This window comes from Halichoerus grypus, chromosome 6, assembly GCF_964656455.1.
Source record: "Halichoerus grypus chromosome 6, mHalGry1.hap1.1, whole genome shotgun sequence".
NCBI lineage: Eukaryota > Metazoa > Chordata > Mammalia > Carnivora > Phocidae > Halichoerus > Halichoerus grypus.
In genome coordinates, this window is record NC_135717.1 from 44,410,150 (window position 1) to 44,433,452 (window position 23,303).

Genomic DNA, 23,303 nt, shown 5'->3' on the forward strand with positions numbered 1-23,303 from the left:
CGTTTCATTGGATTAATCTCTGAATGTTCACAATTTTTGCATCTTCACTTTATTGACGGTACCGTGTCTGCACTCCCACGTGTGTGTTGGGCATCCTCGCCTCTCCCGGCACCTTCTCTGAGGGGGGATTTCCTTCCCTCTCTATACTCCTCTCCCCCCAGGCTGCCAGGGACAGCTCATTTATCTGGTTATTCATTCATCCAGCAGATATTTGTTACATGCTTATTATGTGCCAGGCATTTTTCCACTTTATTGCCGGCAATTAAAATTAAGCCTCCTACTACCTTGTTTTTAGACGTACATTGATCCACAAATCAATCCTCTTTTGGAGTCTGGAGTGGGGCCACTTAGCGGGTGCTGTGTGCCCCAGGGCTGTCTGTGAGCGCTTTGTGACCAGTGTGTCACACGCTCGGCACAGAACCAGACTCGGAGCTTTCAGAAAGTTTTATAGTAATTTTTTTTTTTTTTTTTTTTTTTTTAAGATTTTATTTATTTATTTGAGAGAAAGAGAATGAGAGACAGAGAGCACGAGAGGGAAGGGGATCAGAAGGAGAAGCAGACCCCCAGCTGAGCAGGGAGCCCGATGTGGGACTCGATCCCGGGACTCCAGGATCATGACCTGAGCTGAAGGCAGTCGCTTAATCAACTGAGCCACCCAGGTGCCCGTTTTATAGTAATTTGACAGAGTGATTCTAGGTCAGCGAATGTAAGAGTAAAAAGCTTGGCTTGCATTTTGTATGCATTTCTTTTTGTAATTTGATTTTTCTAATTTATAAAATTAGCAGGCCAGGGATTTTTAAAACCAGTAACTAGCAATCAAACGCAATCTGAGCTGGTCCCTTGCCACAGAGTTTGGGGACTACTGGTGCAGAAGAACATCGCCCTGACGGAGAAGTCAAGTGTTCTCAACAGCCTTGGGTGATGTGAGTTTGCCGTTCCGTGTTAACTGGAGCTCGAAACCACGGGCGTCAGACTTACCGGGGCTGGGGTGGGGGTGGGGAGCTGTTCGTGCCACAGGCAGGCTGACCCGGGGTAGGACCTGGGCCAGCCCGTTTCCCAGGGCCTCCCTCTGTTCGCCTCTCTCGGGTGCCCAGCACACTGCCTGACATACAGCATGTTTCTGAAACATTCCGAATGACAGTGACTGTATAAAGTTCAAGGTAAATTCCGTGTGTGTGTGTGTGTGTGTGTGTGTGTGTGTGTGTGTGAGTGTGTGTGTGTGTAGAAGCATTTGCTCTGTGATCCACTTCCTTCCTCTGCATGGGGATAGAGAGCATTTCTATCTGAAAAAGGGGCTGGCACTTTGACACTAGATGAAGGAACGTTCCGGAGCACGGGACTGAGCGTGAGCCTTGTTTTACCTGCGTAGTCCACCCCTATTTCTATCTCTTCTCTCTGGTTTCTCAGCAGCAACAACAGCTCGTTCTCCACAGACCGGTCCATCTCTCGAGTTTTATGTCTGTCTGCATGCAGCATGTCATGGCCATGAGTATTTACAGGTAAGGCTCTGAGTCTATGCATGCATTAGATGAAGTACCACGGGATGTATTCCGATCTGTGCTCTCTGCAGAGGCTGCTTGGGCCCATCGTCTCTCTGTGATGGGTTTCTTTGTCTGCTTTCTCATCAGGCTCACAATGGTACGCCTGGCATGTTGCACGGTCCTTTCATTTTTCACGTTGAAACTGCAAGGGCATGTGTTTGCTCATATTACAGCGAATGAGTCCATTGCAAAAATTAGCACTTCAAAAATGTTCATGACTTGCCTTAACCTCATAATTTTCAACGACGTTACCGTAGAAAGTGTCATGCCTTCCAATCCTGGTGGTTGAAGTTCCTCAAAAGTTATTCTTACCAATGAAGCCGAGAAGAACGTTGTGGCAATATTTCGAGTAATGTATTCAAAACCAAGTTCACTCGAAATACTGAATGTAGTCAATTACAGAGTGGCAGGTTTCCTTTCAATTCTGGAGGCACCTGCTCAAATTTCTACTCTGGGCCTTCCAACAATGTATCACCTGAGCCTGAACTACAGTGGGGAGAACAATCAACATATTGCATAACCTCTGATCTAGTATTATTTTACATTTGTTTGTGTGAAGGGAGATTTTCTATGTGTATTTAAGCGACTGAGGATTGTCAGCAAGTGATAATGTGGGTGAATGTTTCATAAACGTTAGGATTTCCCTCCTGTTAATAAAGGACTTCACACTGATATTACACGTAGCTGTCTGTTCATGGGAAAATAGACAGTGAACTGACTTTCAGCTGGCTTTCTCATCGTTTTGAATTCTCCACAGACAATGCATTGCTGGCTGCCCATCCCTAGGCCATTTTGCTCCCTCCTCTCTATGAATCCTTGGTCCACCACGGGATCCAGACACTTGATCTTAAAATTATAAGCACAAAATGCGCTAGCAAACTTTCCGGTGTTCGTTGGCAACTTTGTGAGCTAGAAAAAAACCCTCAGCTTGTCCTTGATTTTGCATTTTGTGTCAGATCTTGGCAAGGGTTAAAGGGTTCAAGTAAATTTTATGTCTTCCCATAATTTCGTCAGGGTGAAGACATAATATTTTTCGCACTTTTCTAATGATCAACTAAATGTGACATATTTATGCATGGAGGTGCTTGCCTCTGGGCTTATTTAATATGACTTTTAATTCTAAAGATGGTTGTATTATCATCTGTCTAGGATTCTGTGTCTTCAGTAGTTCTTCCTGACTGTGGAAGGAGAATATAAATGGTAAACTGAAGATTAAAGAAAAAAAAAAGATTTGGTCAATAGATATTAACTATTTGATCATGGCTGTGACTGAAAATTTTCACTTTATGTTGGGAAAATATGGCTGTTCTTGGTGTCAGCACTTTTCTCCCTAGGTCAGAACAAATGGACTTCCTTAGTATTTTCATTTTAGCAATTTTTGTTATTGAAAGTAGCAAATTTAAACACAAATAGTCCTTGTAATGTCTGGCATCTGCCATACTCTGGGGACGGATTTAGGATGTCATTGTCCTATATGGGTCCTCAGGCTGCATGGAGACCTTAATCACGCACCCCCCCCCCGGGCCCCCCCTCCTGCCTGACCCTTTCCCTGCTGTGTGTTATGCAGTCTCCCTGTCTCTGCGGTGAGCGGCCATGGGGACGAGCTTCCTAGCACCCCCCTACCCTGCGCTCAAAGTGGGTGACAGTAAATGTGTGCTGTTTACCTAAAACTCTCCAGATCCTTTGTAGGGCACCTGGATTTCATGCTGGGTCCCATTTCAGTACATGACTGTTTTGATCTTAAGTGAACATAATACACGCTGCAGGTCAGGATGCACCACCTCCCCTCCCCCCAATAGGAACATGTGTCACCTGGAAATAAAACGAAGGTGAATCTGAGACTTACCCATGCACGCCTCTGGAGTGGAGATGTTTTGGGATGCGTCTAGATTAGGCCATGTTCTAGGCATCCCAGTCCACCCAGTCATAGAAAAATGAAGGACAGGAAGCTACTTTTCAGGAGTCTGAGGTCACTGCTTCAGGGACACGAAAGTGGTGTGTATGCAGGCACCTTGTCATAACTACGCTGCAATGGAAAGGTCAACAATTATTAACCTAATCTGGCTTTTTTCTTCTTGGAAAGACTAGACACGTGTTGGATACCTGTCGCCACTTCCAGGTGTAGTTTTGCACCGTTTGTAATCACAGACTGCTTTGGCACTGAGGACAGGGAGCTGGGATTGAGATAGAAACGCAAAGTCAATCAACAGCCCCAAGCTGTAGACGTCTCTTTCCAATGGGATTTTGGTGATAGCCCTGTCTCTGATTGGCCGCGGTACTGAGATGTGGTCTACTTGGAGCTCACACTGTACCAGGAAAAAGACACAGAGTGAATCAGAGATAAATGAGCCCACTTCCTCTGAAGACACACAGCACGAACCGCAAGCCGGCAGTGTGCTCCACTTGGCGCTGGGGAGCCCCAGGAGCACGCAACCCCCCGGGACCGCGTTTGCTAAAATCCCACAGTCTTCACATTGGGTGACTTAATGCTTAGTGTATCATGAAAGGGGAAATTTCCAAAGGATCAGGAGAAGCATTTACTCTTTCGATGAAAAGAGAAAAGCTCTGTCTAAAAGTTTCCTTTACGTTTTTCTTCGTGAAAAGCAACATGGGACAAATCAGAAACAAAATCGAAACAAACACACAGAGAAGCCCATGGAGAGAACAGTCTTCGGTGTCCTGGGGAGAACCCGGAGGGTCCCAGGCACTCCTCCAGTCAATGAGGAGAAGAGAGAAGGAGACCCGTGGAAACCAAGCACTAATAAAGCAATCTGCATGACTGCCCCACCACCCGGCAGATGAGGCCCGGGGCTCCAGATGTGTTGTTTGATCTCTGCGGCTTTCTCAAAAACCAGGAAATCCTGTTCTAGTCGCTATAGTTCTAAGAAATCAAATAGCATTGACTAAATCAATTCTGTATTATTTTAGTCAAGATCTGAGTTAAGATAGAAAAAAAAAAACCACTTTCAAACACATAATGAAAACTTTTAATCTCGTTTACCATTTAATTACCAGGTTCTAAAATGTGACCATTATTTACAAAAACTTCAAGTTTTTGTAAAACTCGTGTCCTAGTGTTTGACCCACAAATATATTTATTTGTAGTCATAGCAGTTAGCTTTTACCAAAACATACTTAAGCCATTGCTGAGGGCCAGTGAGCGAGCTAGAAAGTGGACAATAGTGTCAGGTGTCGAGAACGTCTTAGAAATTCGAGTACTGGTGATTCAGTCAAACCTGGTCAGTTTTCTTTGAAAGTGGCTGCCTGAGTGTCTATGGGAATCAGAATGTGATTCTTCCATTTTACACTAAAATTAATTAAATTTTATCTTTCTTATCTAGTTATAAAAGTCACAAATGTCTGTAGCTAAAAGCAGCTTCACGGCCCTGCACCACCCCCCCCATTTCCAGCTGACGGAGACACTTATCAAGGCAGCTCGAGGTGTTCAGACCGAGCTGTTACCCATATAATTACATTGGCCTTGATTTAGGTTTTGCTAATGAGCATACTTTTCGCTCATATAATCTAAGTTACTTTAAAGAGCCAGTGTGATTTGGAAAAATGGCTCTCAGGCATCCTTTTAAACTATATCCTATTTGTTTCCAATTGTGACTCGCTAACTGACCTATATATCCGAGTGACTTCTCAGTTGTTCGTGTTTATTTAATCAGCCTTTTTGGGGGAAGAGAATCTTTTTTTGTGTCAAATGGTATTTTTCCAGAGAAGTGTCTAAGGACCACCAGTTGTGGTTTCTGATGAAACAAACTCAGCAGTGTGCGAGATTGAGAGACGGTGTCATTGGTGGGGAGGGTGTGGTAGGAAATGACTTGGGTGACTGAGCATGAGTACCGTGAACTGGGAAGGAGCTGAACAGAGTGTGAAGATAAGACAATGATCATTTTTGGCCAAAGGGATGTTGAAGTTGGGATATGTTATGTGGTGGCACGATATTTTTTTGAGATATTAACTAGGGATCTTCTCTGGTCCCTCGTTCAACCTCACGCAGGCTAGTGGCTGCGTCTGAGAGCGTTGTCCGAGTGGAGGGACATGAGAAGCAGGAGGCAGAGGGGCTCAGGTAAGGGCCCCACATGCCAGAGTCCACTGTGGCAGGTGCCACAGAGAGCGACCTTGGAGAGACTGGAGGAAGGTGTCAGAAGGGACGTGTGTGTGGGGAGAGGGGAGGGAACCGGCCCTGGGTGGCTGGGACTTGGGGTCGTCTGGGACGGATGCTGGCTGCTGGCTACCTGTGATCCTGGGAGCTCTTCGCAGGGGCGACGGCAGCTTTCCTTCGCACAGGCCAGATAACTAGATTGTTGTCCCCAGCATGGAATCCGGTCCATTGTTCTTCTCTAGCCCACCCAAAAGTAGAAATTTTAGGAGGAGCTTTAGTTCTTCCTCCAAACTTCACATCTTTTTTTAGAGGAAAAACCACAAGTAGCCTCCTGATGGACCTCTCCAGGCACTTTTCATCCCATGCCTTTATGATCTTGCAGGAGGAGAACAGCTTATAATTTATCAGAAAGAAGGCAGGTCAGCCCTCCTGAGGGGCTGCCACACCGCTGGAAATCTCAGAAACTCCCCCCCCACCTGGCATAGTCATAGAGCAAGAGGATGCCACATTTGGGTCACCTGGTGTGTCTAAGTGCCACAAGGCTGCAGCTGAAGGCGTGTGATGATTCTTTTGCAGTAACAAGTCACAATGGGGGACACTTTCACTTCATGCATCCTGCAGCTTGACTTGAAGTTGCTCAAATAACCTCTGAGATGTACTCTTGCAGTTTGTCGGCCTGGTCCCTGAATTAGATCTCTGATAAAAGCCTACATTTACCCTCCGGCTCCTTTCACCACTCTGCTTCTCCCTGACCACTGGGCTTTCCTTCACAAACCTCTGCTCTCTTCCCAGTATGTTTTTCCCTCAATGATTCCACCCACTCTCACGGATTTGACAATCTCCTATATCATTATTTCAAGTCTAATCTTTTCTTTGAGTTTTTCCTCTTTATCAGACATATCCGCTTGAGCATGTAACCCCATTACTTCAAACAATTCTTGCCTAATAGGAGACTAGACATCATTGTCTCTCTGAGCCAGTACCTTCTCCTGAGGCATGGGTAGATGGACAGTTGGATGGATGGATGGATGGATGAAAGGAAGGAAGGAAGGAAAGAAAGAAGGAAGGATTGATGGAAGGATGGATGGATGATAGACAGAGACAGCATTCCTTCTTCTTATGCATATATTAAGTTTAACAGTTAACCTTTCCAGGGGCTACTGTTCCTATGATCCCACCGGGAACTGTTCTCCTCAGGTCAACAATGTTCTTCGTGTTGCTAAATCCAATGTTCACTTCCCTGGAATTATCTTATTTGAACTCTCCGGAGCATTTGACGCAGCTGACCGTATATTTCCTCTTAAGACCCTGTATTATTTCCTGATTCTTTTTCTGCTTTATCGGCTCCTTCTTCTGAGTCTGTTTTGCAGGGTCTCCCTCATCTTCTCAAACTCTAAATGTCAGAAAGATAGAATCTTGACCCCCTTTTCTTCTATAACAGCTTTCTCCTCTCAAGCAAAGTCATTCACCTGCATGGCTCTGAAAAAAACTTATTTGTGTATGTACATGATCGTTGTTTATATTTCTAGTTATGACTTCTCTTATGAGCTTCAGACTTGTTAATCCACTGCATAAGTGGAATTTTCACTGAGCTAACATATTGCACGAGACTATTATGGACAAAAGAAAAACTCTCAGTAAAAATAAGAGTATAAATATGAAAATGAACAGAAAACCATACTCTTTAGTCCTCTCTTCCCAGTGAACAGTCCCACCATTGCTCTAGTTGTTCAAATTCCAAACTTTTCCAAGCCCTTCCTAATTCTTCAGTTGCCACTATTCCTCATGCCTGGTTGACTGCCTTTCCTATTGATTCTACTGAGTCTTCCCACCTTTCTCCGTCTCTACTACTGACATCAATACAAGATACTGTCCCCTTTCATCAGAGCTGATCCAATGGCTTTCTATATTCCTCGCTGGTTCTGGTTGCATCCATGACTTTCCTCATTCCTTCATTCAGCCCGTATTTATGGAGTACCCATTCTGTGTGTGACATGATTCTTGGTGGTGGGTATAGAGTCATGTACAAGATAATGGATCCTAGTTCAAAGAGATAGACAACAAACGGATAAGCAAATAACCAACTAGTTAATTGTCAAGGCATTGGTAAGGGCTAAGAAGAAAAATAGACCAGAGAGGGTGGTGGATAATGATAGAAGAAAGGGCTAGATTTTGGACAGGTGTCTGGGAAGGCTTCTGAAGAAGTTTTTGATGATGACAGTGAGGAGGGAGGCATGTGGATGGCTAGAGGGCGAGGGTCAGGAGCAGAGGGCATTACAAACTCCTAAGTTGTTGTATCGATTCTGGGTTTTATTCCAAGTGGCCAAATCATGGACTATTTTGAGCAGAAGAGTTGCACTATATGACATATTTTGAAAGGATCAGTTGGCTGACGGGTAAAGAAGCACCTCATTGTCTACAGTCCATTCAAGAAGTCATTCTTGTCCACAGTGCTATGTCATGCTCTCTGATTTTGCTATGGTTGGGCCCACTGGCCTTCTTTTCTCTTCCCGAATATGGCATGTGTTCTGGTCCCTGGCCTCCACCGAAATGCTGCTTTCCTTTGTCTTCACAGCTTCCTGCTCTTTCTGTCCAATCAGGTCTCTACTCAGTGCTCCCCTCCAACAGGCCTTCTCTCATCTTCCCTTTGTGGTGCTGAGTCACTGTTGCATTTACATTTCTCTCACTTATTTATCTACTCTTAACTACTTGAAAGTTTGTGCTGATGCTGTTTATTCTTTCATTGAGTTTTGCATTCCTTGTTTCCCCCCATAAAATGTGAAGTCCATGAGTGCAGGGCTTTGTGATGACTCTGTTTGAAGCACAGAGTGGCACGTAGCATGAGTATTTGTTGAATGAATGAATGAATGTTCACCAACATTCATGTCAACCAAAAGGCAGTGTGCTGGGTTCTTGGGCTGTGTACAGGGAAATACGGTTTCTGTCCCTCTTCTTGAGAAGCATATAATATAGTGCTGGAGACAGTGGGCTCACGGGTGGGTGGATAATAGATCATTCTATGTAAGGATATAGATAAATAGATGCATGGAAGTGATGTATATCAATACAAAATCTAATCAGTAATTTATTTTAATTTGCCATCCTATACGACATTTGCTAGCTGTTAGCATAGTGCCCCAAACTGAACAAGTGCTAAATAACTATCTGTTGACCACATAAATATATTAGTAAATAAATAAATGAATGTAATGTAAGCTTGAGAGCACCTCCAGAGTTCATCAGGATGGTCTCTTACCCAACATATAATCCAAAGAGACCAGTCATTTATAGACAATATATCTGATTTTGGGAAAGGGTTTCTTCTAGGCCACAAAGCTGGTTGGAGAGTCAGGACTGGAACAGTGGAAAACACCTGGCTTTATTCAGAAGCTGCCGGAACACTGTAGATGGTTTCATCACTGAGCATCACATGAGAAACTGCAGAAAGCCCGCGAGAAGGAGCAGATTTGAGCAGAGGCGTGGGAGGTAGTCTCCGAAAGAAGAGGGATGCAGGGAGAGACACACATTAAGGCAGGATGGAAGTGTAATCATTCAGGGTGGGACTGGGCCAGCCTGGGAAGTTGTGGTCCGGGCGGCTCACAGGTGTGGAAAACAGGCTCGGAGGCACACAAGCTGAGGGCTGGAAGGTCGCAGAAGAAAGGCATGGCTCCGTGGAGGAAGCCCCAAAGACCTCCCAGCGAGACTGCCCCTCACTCTATTCATGGGGACCCACCAGCTATTGGAAAGGGACTAGGGCTGGCCCTCCCTGATGCTTTCTACGGGGCTTGCCTAGCTGTCCAGCAAGAAGAACTGAAATTATTAGCAGGGGTGAAACCTGAGACCCTGAATGATTTGAACACTCTGAACCTGGTGTTTTGAGATCTCTTTCAACTTGGTGCTTCTAGGGTACTGCCTTTGGCAGGTTGGAAGGGAAGAAGGATGGAGAAGGAGAGCCAGGCAGGTGGAGGTGAGGGCGGGACGGGGGCCGAAGCGGCCAAGGTGACATCGCCATGGGTATGTCCCACTGTGCTGCCCCACACCTCCCATCCTGCCCGCGGGGTGGCTTCTTGCTGCACAAGTGACCTCCTCTGTTGTAGGCTGCATTCATGGCTCAGCACTCGACGACACTCCCCTTCTGCTTTTAAAGACCAGGGTCTTCCTGAGGCAAAGCATGAGTCTGTACTTGCAGGTCCTGTGCCCCAGGATCTCATGCAGGACATGGTCACTAAGTGTCTCTATTTGGTGGACTCGCTGTCCAGGGCATTTCTTTTCCTCTGTCTTCTCCTTGATGCAGGAATGTTTGAAGTGACCTGTGGTCCTGGGATTGCCACCCCAGCTCTTTTCTAACTATACAACCTGCCTTTCGGAGGCAGGTGTGGCCCAGAGAAATGATATGATCTAGAATTCTGGTTTTCCTGGAGGAGTCTCTAAGAATCAGCAGCTTGACCCTAAGCTGTTTAGTTTTCTGCTAATCATCTTTGTTTTTATTTTATCTAGGTTTTTTGTTAAGGCAACCCCAAATCTTTCTTGTGTTACAAAAAAGTAGGAAGAAAATGTTTGAGGCCATAGAAGTACAATCCTATTGCTGCAAAATCTTTTTTTAAGGGCTTAATTGTCATTTCCTCCCTAAAGCAATGTTCTATACAAAATTTTCACCTGCAAATTTAGCAGCACTTTCCAATGACCATTACAGCCCAAGACATGCACTTTAAAAAAGAAATGAAACATTAGAATAGGTTTCTTAGCAATTTTGCACAGATGTGTTTGCAATGAGCCGAGGCCTGCACTTCATCATGCATCTTTAAAGGAAGTGGTTTTGTTAGAATAATTTCAGAAAACAAAAAAGCTCTCGCCCTGAATAATTACCAGCATTTTTGTGGTAGACAATGGAAATTAGAAATATTTTTATGACCACCTTTTAGTAACATTATCGGTTTCTTTGTGTTATGAATTGATATCAAACATCTAGGACAGCATGTGCTATTATGGGGAACATATGAATTATTTATATTTAGCTTAAAATAGATAATCCTCTCCCGTGACCATAATCTCCATTTATGATACACATTTTTCTTCATACATAGCTCATTTTAATAGGGGGAGTATAAAACTGTAAACACCAGTGGTTTCCTTTAATTACGATCCTATATTTTGAATGAAATCCTATTAAGAAAAACCTTTCTTTGCCTGCTAAGATATTTACAACTGTTAGTTAAACTTAAACCATTAAGTGGGGGAAATAATAATAGTTTTAATTTTAGTCTGAGGAAAAAACAATGAATGATCCCACTTTCTGTGGCTAGTTATTGGCCAGTTGGGTTTTAGGGCTGGAATTCCATTTCCTCCGGCTCTCTTAATCCCAGTTTTCATTTTTTTTTCTTCTGTAAGTGAACATTAGGCAGCAAAGCGTGCTGAGATTTTTAGTTTGGACAGTGGGTTTTTGAGGCTTTTTAAGGTAGAGACCCCTCTCTGTGTGCAAGTTGTGGCCAATTAGGCCCCTCCTAATGGAGTTAAGGGCCTGGGAAAGAGCAAGGGAGGAAGTGCTCTGGCCAGGGTCCCGGGCTGCGTGTCCCTGACACACAGAGCTCGTGGTCAGCCACAGGGAGAATGATAGCAAGCAAGGCCGGGGACTGTTTTGGTCTGATTTATGTAAAAGTGGAGGTCCTTTTAGGGTTTCAAGGAAATTCTTGCCACGAAAACCAGAAGCAGCTAAATAAATCCTTAAGAACCACCGCAGAGGTCAGAAACTGTTCCTGTTGGTTGCAGAGTTGTTTTACTTCTCTTTCAGCTTCCAAGGTAGAGGGAAGAGCGCATGGCTGGCGCAAATGTCCTGTCGACGGATGTAGGGATGGGCAACCGCGAAATGCAGGAAGGTGCCAGATGGGAGCAGTGGTGTCCCTATTTCCCGAAGCTTGGAGCTGTGAGAGGTAGACGGCCAAGGGCGGGAGGCCCACCTGCACAGTTCAGGGCAGACCTTCGGCCTGCAACCCCACTGCTCTGCCAATGCCTCGGGCTGATCGCCTTCACAAGGCTGAGAATCTCTCCAGTACAAGTAAAAATGAACTCCACAGCTCTGTCAAACTGCCCTGTAGTGGCAGAGACCTAATGCATTGCTGGAGAACCCGGGGCCAGTCCTTGGGATTTGGCCATGACACAATGCCAAAAGAGCAACTAATTCATAGAGGACTAAACATGAAACTGGCTTTGCGTTTTTTTTCTTTTTTGACCAGGAGGAAGAGAAGCCGTGTCCTACATACTCTAGTTATTCATTCGTTTCTTTTTTTCTGAATCAGAATTTTCTTTAAGTTTTCGTTAAAATTTAGTGTTTCTGAGTGAATTTCTTGAGATTTTAGGAAGGTGGGTCGGTCAGGACAGTTAAAGGTTACTGAAAACATGATAAAAATGTATAGAATTTAGTTCCTGGCAACTAGTAAGAATGCCCTAAATTATACATAGCCAGAGAACATGAGCATATCATTCAAAAGTAAGGAAATGTAATTAATTAGCAAATAGGCAGTAAACTGGTCAAGTGGTTGTCTTAGGGCTCTCCAGAGAAACAGAACCAAAAGGATGTACATATGTATGTATGTGTGAATGTGTAGATAGATAGATAGATGGGTGGATAAGTAGATGGATAGATGGATATGTAGGTGGATGGATGGATGGATGGATGGATAGATGGATGGATGGACAGATTATAAGGAATCAGCTCATGTTATTATGTAGGCTGACATGTCCCAAGATCTGCATGGTGAGTCTGCAATCCGGAGACCCAGGAGGGCTGAAGGTGTAGTTCTAGTCCAAGCCAGGAGGCTCACGAGCCAAAGAAGAGTTCACGTTTCAGTTCAGGTCTAAAGGCAGGCAAAACCCCGTGTTCCTGTTCAACAGCTGTCAGGCAGGAGGAATTCCTTTCTACTTGGAGAAGAGCCAGCTTTTTGTTCTAGTCAGGCCTTCAACCGATCAGATGAGACCTACCCACATGAGGGAAGGCAATCTGCTTCAGCTAGTCTATCCATTGAAATACTAATCTCATCCAAAATCACCCTCACACAAATACCTGGAGTAATTTTTGACCAAGTATCTGGGCACCGTGTGGCCCAGTAGATTTGACACATAAGACTAGCTGTCACTGTTACTCAAAAGACTCGTATTAAAAAGAAATGGTATTTTATAACCATTAAATTTTATAATTAAAAAATGAGTGCTCAGGTACATTGCTGATGTGACTATAAATAATGTCTTGTTTATTTGAGAAAATTATTTACCTGAAGAAGCAAATTGACAAGAATCTTAAATGTTCATAGCCTTTGATTCAGTATTCTTATTTTGGGGAATCTTTCTGAGATAATAATCTCAACACATGTGGAAAGATCTTTCTCATAGTGTGCTCATAATAGTAATAAAAATAAAAGATCTAAATTTTCAACAATATAAAAGTGAATAATTACAGCATGACACGTCTAGGCAACAAATGAGCAAAAATTCATTAAAATGTTTGTCAAGTTTCTAAAATGTGAAATGTGCTCACGTTAGGTGAACAAAGCACAGTATTATAATTGCTATATAAAATATGTATAAAAAAGACTAAAAAGAAAGATCTCAAAAGTATTGGAAAAGTTATTTGGTAATAGTAAATTCATAGAGGGCCCTTATTTTATCTTTCATATGTTTTTATTAAAAACAAAGAACTTAATCTGATAATTCAGCTCAGTTCAACTGTTTCTTATTTTCCTATTTAAATAATATAAATAGCATAAAACATGTGCTAAGTTTAGAGGATGCTACATAGATAAGATAACAAAACTCCTTTACAGGATTTATTTTAACTGGAACAAAACTATTATTCCCTAATTGTTCCATTTGGCAAATAATTTTGGACTGTTTTCTGTAAATGAGGTACTAAACACCAAAGATGAAGTAACTCTGTAAATCTTTGCTTTATATTGTTAACCCATGTATTGGACATTTATACATAAATGTAGGTCAGAATATAAAGCTTATATTAGGAGCATACGGTAATAAACATTCATTACTCAAAATGTTTACTTGCTCACATGGAGAATATAGTAAAAGATATTGCAAACTAAAAAATTTCAGTTTCAAATGCTAAATCAAATTTTTTCTGTCATTAGCTTAGCTTTAATATTCTCCTGGACACGATCTGGTTCTACTGACAGTATTTAGTAATGCAAGGCTCTTCTCTGTAACTCTCGTGGACTGTCCCAAGGAAGAGAGAAGACAAAGGATCTATAGTGATGGAAGAGTGTTTTTGACAAGTTTGAAAAGTCCATCCACTTGGGAGAGAAAAAAGGATTCGAAAATGTAATCCTCGAATCAGAGTTATTCTCCTTCAAATATGTATATACTGAATTTAGTTCTATGAGTTTTTAGACACGGTTCTTCATACAATGGCTTTTGGAAAATGCAGGGTCAGTGCTGGGGGCCCATCTGGGCGGCATCCCATTGTTACTGTGATACAGATCCATTGTCCTGGTATTCCCACCTTCTTCCCACTTAAAGCACCATCCACGAAACTGTGAAATCCATCCATGGAAGCAAGTGAGGTGTGAAAAGATTAAAACATAAAATACTAACAATAATAATATCAGTAACTCCATGTAACTCACTTTGAGCCTAAGAGCAACACACGAACCACTAACCTGTACTAAATTCTGTCGGATGCTATTATCTTAAGCAACTCTACCTACATCCTTTTCTGGCTTCTTTTAGACACAATTCTTTTTACTTTCTTTTTTTTTTTTTTTTTCAAGTAATGCAAATGTGATTCAAATTTCAAGCTTAGTATCTAATTTCATGTGTTAATTTCATAATTCTCAGCACATTTCCTTAATAATAAAGTCGTAGTCACTTCCCTATTTTAAGTTTCACATGACCCACATTTCCACAGAGAATGTCAAACACCTCAGAATATGTTTCCTGATTTGAATATCCCATAATGTTAGAGACTGAAATATATATGCATGCTTTAAGATTTGTCATGGAATCACAGTCCCAGATTTCAAACTATACCACGAAGCTATAATGATAAAAACATTATGGTACTGGCATGAAAACAGATACATAGATCAGTGGAACAGGATAGAGAGCCCAGAAATAAACCCACAATTATATGGGCAATTAATCTTCGACAAAGGAGGAATGAATACCCAATGCGGAAAAGACAGTCCCCTCAACAAATGATGTTGGGAAAATTGGACCGCAACATGCAAAAGAATAAAACTGGACTACTTTCTTACACCATACACAAAAATAAACTCACAATGGATTAAAAACTTAAATGTAAGACCTGAAACCATAAAAATCCTAAAAGAAAACATAGACAGTAAACTTTTAGACATAGGCCTTAGCTATATTTTTCTGGATCTGTCTTCAGAGGCAAGGGAAACAAAAGCAAAAATAAACTATGGGACTACATGAAAATAAAGCTTTTGCACAGCAAAGGAAACCATCAACAAAATGAAAAGGCAATCTACTGAATTGGAGAAGATATTTGCCGATGACAGATCCGATAAGGGGTTAACATGTAAAGAACTTTTACAACTCAGTACCAAAGAAAACCAAACATATGATTACAAACGAGCAGAGGACCTGAACAGATATTTTTCCAAAGACATCCAGATGGTCAACAGACAGATGAAAAGATATTCAACATCACTGATCATCAGGGAAATGCAAATTATAAGTACAATGAGGTATCACCTCACACCAGTCAGAACGGCTAAAATCAACACAAGAAACAACAGGTGTTGGTGAGGATGTGGAGAAAAGGGAACCCTCGTGCACTGTTGGTGGGAATGCAAACTGATGCAGCCACTCTGGAGAATAGTATGGATGTTCCTCGAAAAGTTAAAAATGGAACTACACTATGATCCAGTAATTCCACTACTGGGTATTTAACCCCCCAAAACAAAAGTATTAAGGAGGGCATGTAATTCATGGAGCACTGGGTGTTATACGAAAACAATGGATCATGGATCACCACATCAAAAACTAATGATGTATTGCATGGTGACTAACATAACATAATAAAATTTAAAAAATTTTAAAAAATAGTAATTCAAAAAGATATATGCACCCCTCTGTTAATTGCAGCATTTTTTACAATAGCCAAGATATGGAAGCAACCTGTGTGTCCATTGGTAGATGAATGGATAAAGAAGATCTGGTCGGGGCGCCTGGCTGGCTCAGTCAGGGGAATGTGCAATTTTTGCTCTCAGGATTGTGAGTTTGAACCCCATGTTGGGTGTAGAGATTACTTAAAGATAAAACTTTTAAAAAAAGGAGATACAGTGTACACGTACAATGGAATATTACTCAGCCATAAGAAAGAATGAGATCTTGGCATTTGCAGCAACATGGATGGAACTAGAGGGTATAATGCTAAGTGCAATAAATCAGGCAGAGAAAGAAAAACACCATATGATTTCACTTACATATGGAATCCAAAAGACAAAACAAATGAACAAACAAAACCAGAAATAGAAACAGACTCATAAATATAGAGAACAAACTGGTGGTTGCCAGAGGGGAGGAAGGTTCGGGCAGGTGAAATAAGGGAAGGGAATTAAAAGGTAGAAACTTTCAGTTATAAAATAAATAAGTCACAGGGATGAAAAGTATTTTAACAACGTTGTATGGTGACAGATGGTGATTATACTTATTGTGGTGAGCATTTTGTAATGTATAGAATTGTCGAATCCATATGTTGTACACCTGAAACTAATATTGTATGTCAAGTCCACTTCAGTAAATAAAAAATAAAGAAAAGAAAAGAAAAAAAATACAAGAAAAAAGCAAGAATCCTCATGAGTCTGCTTTGATAGCTGCTACGAAAGAAAGCAGTGTATGTGTTTAGTGGATAAGGGGTTTCAGTTTGGGACAATGAGGGTTCTGGAGATGGATGGTGATCACTGCACAACCTATGGATATATAGAACATCCCTGAACTGCACACTTAAACACAGTTAAAATGGTAAATTTTATAGTATGTTTACTTTACCATAACAAAAATGTAAAAAGAATGAAATACTGTGTTTTAGTATTCAATAACATTTTAAAAATTAGAAAACTATAGCACATATGTATATATTTCTATAAATATATCTCTTTATTTTATTTTATTTTTTTACTCAAGGGCACACTTTCTTTCATTGCACCATGAACGTTCATTAGTGCTTTATTATGAGTTCGAGTGGAGAAGACATTATAAAGGGTACATTATAAAGTTCCTACCTCTTGCAAAGGACATCTATGAATACAATCCCTTCTCAAACAGAGGCTGCCACCGTGAAAGAGATTTCTGGGACCCATCTGGCCTGCCAAGGACCATGAGCAGAAGTCTGGGGTGTCGACTGGCCAGCTCACAGTGTATGTGAAGTGCTCATGCAAACCCTGAATTCTTCATAATCGATCGTGCCCCCTGCACTTTTATAGACCCAATGCTTTCAAGCATTTAACAACTGAATTAAAGCCAAGCTCCCCAAGTACACACCAACTTTCTCCCTTTTCGTTTTGTATGTCTTTGGCACGTTCCACGGACCTCTGAGGTCTGTGCCTGGGCTCACAGAGAGCTTCCATGCAGTAATGGGAGGGTCTAGATTCTAGAACATCCATCTGCCGTTGTGGGAAACAATGGCAGCAATGAAGAAAATCTCTTTGGGCAGGCCTCACGCCACACTGTCTTCATGTGAGTGCCTTGAAACTGCGCTGACACAGGAGACCAGAGCAGAACAATGACTATGCCTCCGAAAATCGGATCTGTGTGGCCAGACCCCTGTTGCTATGGCAACGAAAAATGCAGCTTCCTTGCCGCTCATCAAAAAATGTATTTCATTCATAGAGTATTTGCGTTTCAAGGCTGTTAGTGGAGATTAAATGAGTTCGAGCACGTGAAACACTCAGCACAGGGCCCAGCACAAAGAAAATACATAATAAATGCTACCATTATTAATGTGAAAATCCCTTTAATTCGCCAAGGATTTATTGAATGCTTCTGGATGCTGCAGGGCGTTTTAGACAATGTCAGAATGAACGACCAAGCTGTAAAATATAGACTCTGTTGGAACTTGCTATCTGTGGTTAGATACCAAATTTATAGCATGAAAAGTAGGACAGCAGAATCAGACAGAAAAACATGAAATGAGGAAGGAAATTGCCATAAATTGTCAGCCCTGTTAATGACATAATAGTATTTGCTGAGGACTTAGCTCTGTTTCCGGCACTGGGTGAACGCGGGGGGCGCAGGATCTCCTTCACTCTGGCGACAGTCCTTCACGCAGAGAGTGAAACTGAGGGCCGCGCAGAGTCCTCTGGCTCACCCCCAGGTCAGGGCCAGAGCAGGTGTTTACTCCAGGAGTCTGTCTCTGGGCCACGGTCACTCCTGCCGGGAGAGCGGCAGGCAGGGACCATTCCCTGCCAGGCTCAAGGTCTTTGATTAACGAGGCCGTGATGTTGTGATTTATAGTACGAAATACATATTCGGGCTTCTCCCCTGTTTCTGGCACAGAGATCCTAGCACCTTTGGGGTTTCTTAAGTGAAGAAGGTAATGGAGATGTCTTTTGTTATGTTAATGAGGTGTCTTTTGGAAGGCACTGTCTTTTAGGGGCTGGTTGCCTGGAAAAGCAACCCTGTGACTGGAGGGCTTGAAGTTTCAGATCCAGCACCCCCACCAATCTCCAGGAAGGAAAGAGGGGCTGGAAGGGGGATCTGTGTAATGGAACCTTCATAAAACCCCAAAAGGATGCAGTTCAGAGAGCTTCCAGGGAACCCCTGGAGACTTGGGGACAGTGGCTTTCTGGGAGAGGACATGGAAGCTCCAAGCCCTTCCCCCATACCTTGTCCTATGCGTCTCTTCCATCTGGCCATTCTTGAGTTACATCCTTTATGATAAATTGGTGATCCAGGGGCGTCTGGATGGCCTAGTTGCCGACTCTTGATTTTGGCTCAGGTCATGATCTCAGGGTCCTGGGATTGAGCCCCGCGTTGGGCTCCCTGCTCAGTAGGGAGCTTACTTGGGGATTCCCTTTTTCCCTTTCCTTCTGCCCCTCCCTCTGCTCTCTCTCTCTCTCTAAAATAAACAGACAAAATCTTAAAAAAAAATAACCTGATGATCCAGTAAGTAAACTATTTCTCGGAGTTCTATGAGCCTCTCTGGCAAATTAATGGAATCTAGAGAGAGGGTTGCTGCAACCTCCGATCTACAGCCATCTGTCAGAAGCCTGGTCACAACCTGGACTTGTAATCGGTGTATGAAGGGTGGGGGCAGTCTTGTGGGACTGAGCCCTTCACCTGTGAGATCTGGCCCCTCACCAGGTAGACAGCGTCAGAATTGAGTCAAATTGTAGGACACCCAGGTGGTGGTGAATTGCTTAGTGTTGTAGGGGGGACCTATATAGACACCCCCACGCTGGAATTGGTATCAGAAAGGTAAATAGGTCTTCAACATGTCCATTTGGGATATATCAAATGCATAAACAGTTCACCTGCCTGGGAGTGCCGAGCAGGGCTTTCTGCAACAATACCAGCCCCCTTGAGGTTAGTTGAGCTGAGATGTTCTGGTGTTGAGGTCACCTAAGCCCACGGAAGTGAATCATGATTGGCCTCCCTGTATTCCACACTAATAATGTTAGATCTATTTTAGTGTGTAATTGATGCTATTCTCCTGCTACTGAAATTAATTTGAGCCAGATGACCAGACTTTGAATATTCCCAGTGTTTGCCTCATTGGGTCTTTACTCAATATATTCACTCTGCCTTAAGAAATACAGTCGAATAGTAGATTGTTCTAATGCCCCTTCGACATTTGAATTCTTTCTTGACAATATTTGCCTCCTGCATAGAAAGTGATGTAATTATTGAAATATAAGTTTCACACAAACATTACTAGTCTTCATCCCAACTATGGCCATTGTTACCCATGTTCTGCCCATCATGGGTACTTTGGACAAAAACTAGGTCTCATGTCAAGCGTGTTTTGTTGTGGTTTGTTTGTTCGTATGAGCTGTGCCCAGGTTTCTGGAGGGTGCCCTAGTTTGATGATTTCTAACTGTTCCATTCCCCCACCCCCTTGAATGAATACCAATTTCTCAATCTCCACCTTAGACTATTAAATTTGGCTTCAAATGCTAGTTTACCTATTTGTTGGAGGACGGCTTTCCCGAGTCTCTGTTGGCACAACTCTATAGATAACAGCACCAGATTTTCAAGCTATTGTGAGGATTAACAGATACACCAGGTGTGAAATTCCTATCCCAGTGTCCAAATTACAAGTTTCTGTCTGGCTTTGGAAACAACTCTGCTGGATGTGACTTCAGCTAGGACGTCGTCTGTGGAGAAGCAGACTCGAGACCCCGCTTTATCATGCCTATCAGCTCTCATGCTGCTGGTTTGTGGGCAAGACACGACTCTTTCCTTGAGTGTGTGCGTGTGTTCCCAGCACTTTACAGGTGTGCGCTCACTTCTATGTCCACAACCACCACCCTGAGATGGGTATTGTTACCTGCACCCTCCAGATGAGGCCACTGAGTCACGGGGAGGCTCCCCACCTGCTGGAGCGGACATGAAGATGGGGATGAAGACGGGGCGGTCCTATTCCAGGGCACGTGTTTTCAGTCATCACCTTAGAGCGGCCTCGTGCATGACTGCATGCCTATTTCTATATAACTGGTCCTGTTTCATGTGACCCCAACGTGTAGGTCTCTCACGGTAAGTTCGGATTCTAATTCAATTGTTCTACTCCTGTCTCTGATTCCTCTACTTTCTTAAATCACTAGCAAAATGGAATCCACATGCCGTTCAACTTTTCCAGTAATTTTACAGTCATTAAAGGTTGAAGAAAACGGTGATAAAACAACTCCCCTTTATTCCTCAGATTTGGCATCCTAGGTGATTATATAATAATATTTATACTGATACTCTACAATTTGTTCAATTCCATAAGAGAAACTTAAAAATATCAATGTCCTGAGATGATTATAAAATTAAATCTCTGGCTAGGGCTTCTTATCGTTAGCACCTGGGGTTCTTCTGTGGTTCTGCTGGGGCTTCCCCAGGCCTGGAGCTCTTCGCCCGCAGGGCAGAGCTCGGGAATTCCCTCTCCCCGGTAAGGCTGGATATGGCAGTCCACCTTGGGCACCTTTGGTGGGGGCCCTTGGAGGCTAGCTGACACTCCTGAGCGGGGGGGTAGGGAGGACCAGACTGCCCCCAGGGGCTCTGCCTGGGAGGTGGCCTTCGTGTATAATAAAAATTTTAATATAATTTGAGGGACCATACACCCCTTAAGCCTCTGACATCATTCTCACTTGACATCCAAATAAGGGGGCTCTTGACTCCATCTTCAGAACAGTGGACAGTTCACCACCTTCAGTAAGTAAAATTAAAAACAGATAACTGTGTTTGAAAATTCCTACACCCTCCCAGGCAGGTGCTGTCCTTTTGTCTCGCTCTCTCTTTCTCCAGAACTTTCTGGCTCCTCTAAATTTCAGAACGGCCCCATCCACGAATTAATAAACTGCCACCCAAACATCACAGGAATCCTGCCTTCTGTTCCTGGGTTGGTGGGGAGGTGGTCCCTGATTCTCCCATTTTGGTCTGCAGGGAGACCGCTCCTCCTGGGTGGACCATTCTTTGCCTGAAGGAATCCTGCTAAGACCCCGAGGACAAGTCAGCAACTGAGTATTACACGGCAGGAAGCGGTGCGGGCTCAGCAGGCACCCATGGCCACAGCCCTGGGGACATGTGGGTCACAGCCTGGGCTGAGGGATGACCATGAAGCATCCTGCTGTCACAAAGAATGCACCTGCTGGGCCTGGCTGGAGCTGCTAGCCAAGCTGCTAGCAGAAGGCCCCTCGGGCACGTCCCCCTGCCGGCCTGGCTTTGCTGCCTGTTGGTGGCTTTTCGACTTTGCTTTCAGCACCCAAGTCCTCCCGGGCGTGTGGCCCCCCAGCATGATGGGCTGACCTCCGAGAAAAAGGTGATGACATTTCTGGAAATAAGCAGGGCCAGTGTCAGGAGGGATTGTCCTGCCGCCACAGAACTGTCACCACTTCCTGAAGGGACACACCCAGGCCTTCTCCCGTGCAGCACCCTGACGGCCCAGGGTCTCAGTGCCTTGCTGAGAGTCGTGGGCGTGCCGATCCTGCACCTCTGGTTTCCTTCCCCTCCCACTGTGGGGTGCTTCCAGCTCTCATTGGCAGGCACTGTGGACCTTGAGGCATGTTGTAAAGTAAATGCTTGTATTCCCCCGAATTTATATGTTGAAGCCTCACCCCCCACTGTGATGGTGTTAGGAGGTGGGGACTTCAGGGGCTGCTGAGGTCATGAGCGTGGGGCCCCCATGACAGGATAGGAGTCCTTATAAAAGAGACCCCAGAGAGCCCCCTCACCCCCTTCCACTAGGTGAGGACACTGAAAATGTGTCTGTGAACCAAAAAGCAGGATCTCACCAGACACCGAATCTTCAGGCACCTTGATCTTGGACTTCAGCCCCCGGGGCTGTGAGGAATAAATAAATGTTTGCTGTTCACGAGCCACCTGGTCTGTGGCATTTTTGTTGTAGCAGCTAGAGCTGACTAAGACAGGCCTGCAGCAGTAAAGATGCGCGTCGCGATGCGAGTCTCCATACGAACGGGGCACGGGTTGCCTGCACTGCGCACGACTGAGGAAACAGTAGGATAAAGAATCTTCACGTTGTTTAACGATGCACCTCCGTCTTTGTCAGGGGTGGGGTGTACCAGAAATGCATGACACAATAAAGACACAGTTATGACCCCAGTCTGGAGCCTGATCCAGGCTCGCTGGGAGAGTCCCTGGATATCTGCCTGCCTACTTTTGCTTGGAATTTGCTCCCTTGTGAGCCTCCTCAGCATTCCCACGACCCTCGCTTCCAGCAAAAACGCCCACGAGCTCCCCTTCTTCCCAGGTTTATTCTACCCCTCTTTGAAGGGCTGGGGAAGTCACCAAATATTTCAGCTTATCCAATCTCTCATGGGCTGTCAGTCACAGGAACCAGAAAAGCAACAGCACGTGCAGAGCGATGTGAAAGAAAATAAACGATTTAGGTACCTCTTCTGCTTGGTTATTTTCAGAAAGTATCGGGAGATAATACCTCTGTGGATAATCAAGAGCCAATTTATAATCATAACGCCTGCTTAAGCAAATTAAAATAAGGGCATAAAGTATGGCAATCAGGAAAAATTTTACTAGGGAGCTATCACTGATGGATGCTTCTAGAAGAAATGTCACTATGACAGGAATATTTCTGAATCCTGGTTGGTGTTGCATAAATGAGGTATTGGCTGGTCAGGTAACCTTGTCCTCAGAACTAAAGAGGAGGTGAGGATTTTCCTCTACTCGTTTGGGGTCTGGGACTGTTGGGAATTAAACTGAAAAAAAAAAAAACCAACTGAACAGAAGGGCATACACACTTTATTGAATGTTAACATTCTTCATCTACATGGATGCCTTCATTATGTAAGAGATGAAGACCCAAGAAGGAGACCAGCCTGAGAGCTCATGTACCATTTGAACAAAGAGGTACATGGCAGAGACTGATAAGACAGGAGAAAAAGAGGGGTGGGCCACAGGCAATACACTGGACATAAATGGGGGGACCATGGGGGAATTAGGGTTAT

The 23,303-nt window shown here is 43.6% G+C and overlaps 1 long non-coding RNA gene across 3 annotated transcripts; it reads left to right on the top strand.

Moving 5' to 3' along the window:
* Positions 1–1,044: 1,044 nt before the first annotated feature.
* LOC118533328 (uncharacterized) lies at positions 1,045–22,198 on the top strand. Of its 3 annotated transcripts, XR_013448974.1 has the most exons (4): positions 1,045–1,160; positions 1,408–1,499; positions 16,948–20,376; positions 21,268–22,198. It is a non-coding gene; the product is annotated as an uncharacterized LOC118533328 (long non-coding RNA). The 3 variants fall into 3 exon arrangements; XR_013448973.1 differs by lacking the exon at positions 1,045–1,160 and having other exon boundaries at positions 1,308–1,499; XR_004916186.2 differs by lacking the exon at positions 1,045–1,160 and having other exon boundaries at positions 1,308–1,499; positions 20,108–20,376.
* Positions 22,199–23,303: the final 1,105 nt, after the last annotated feature.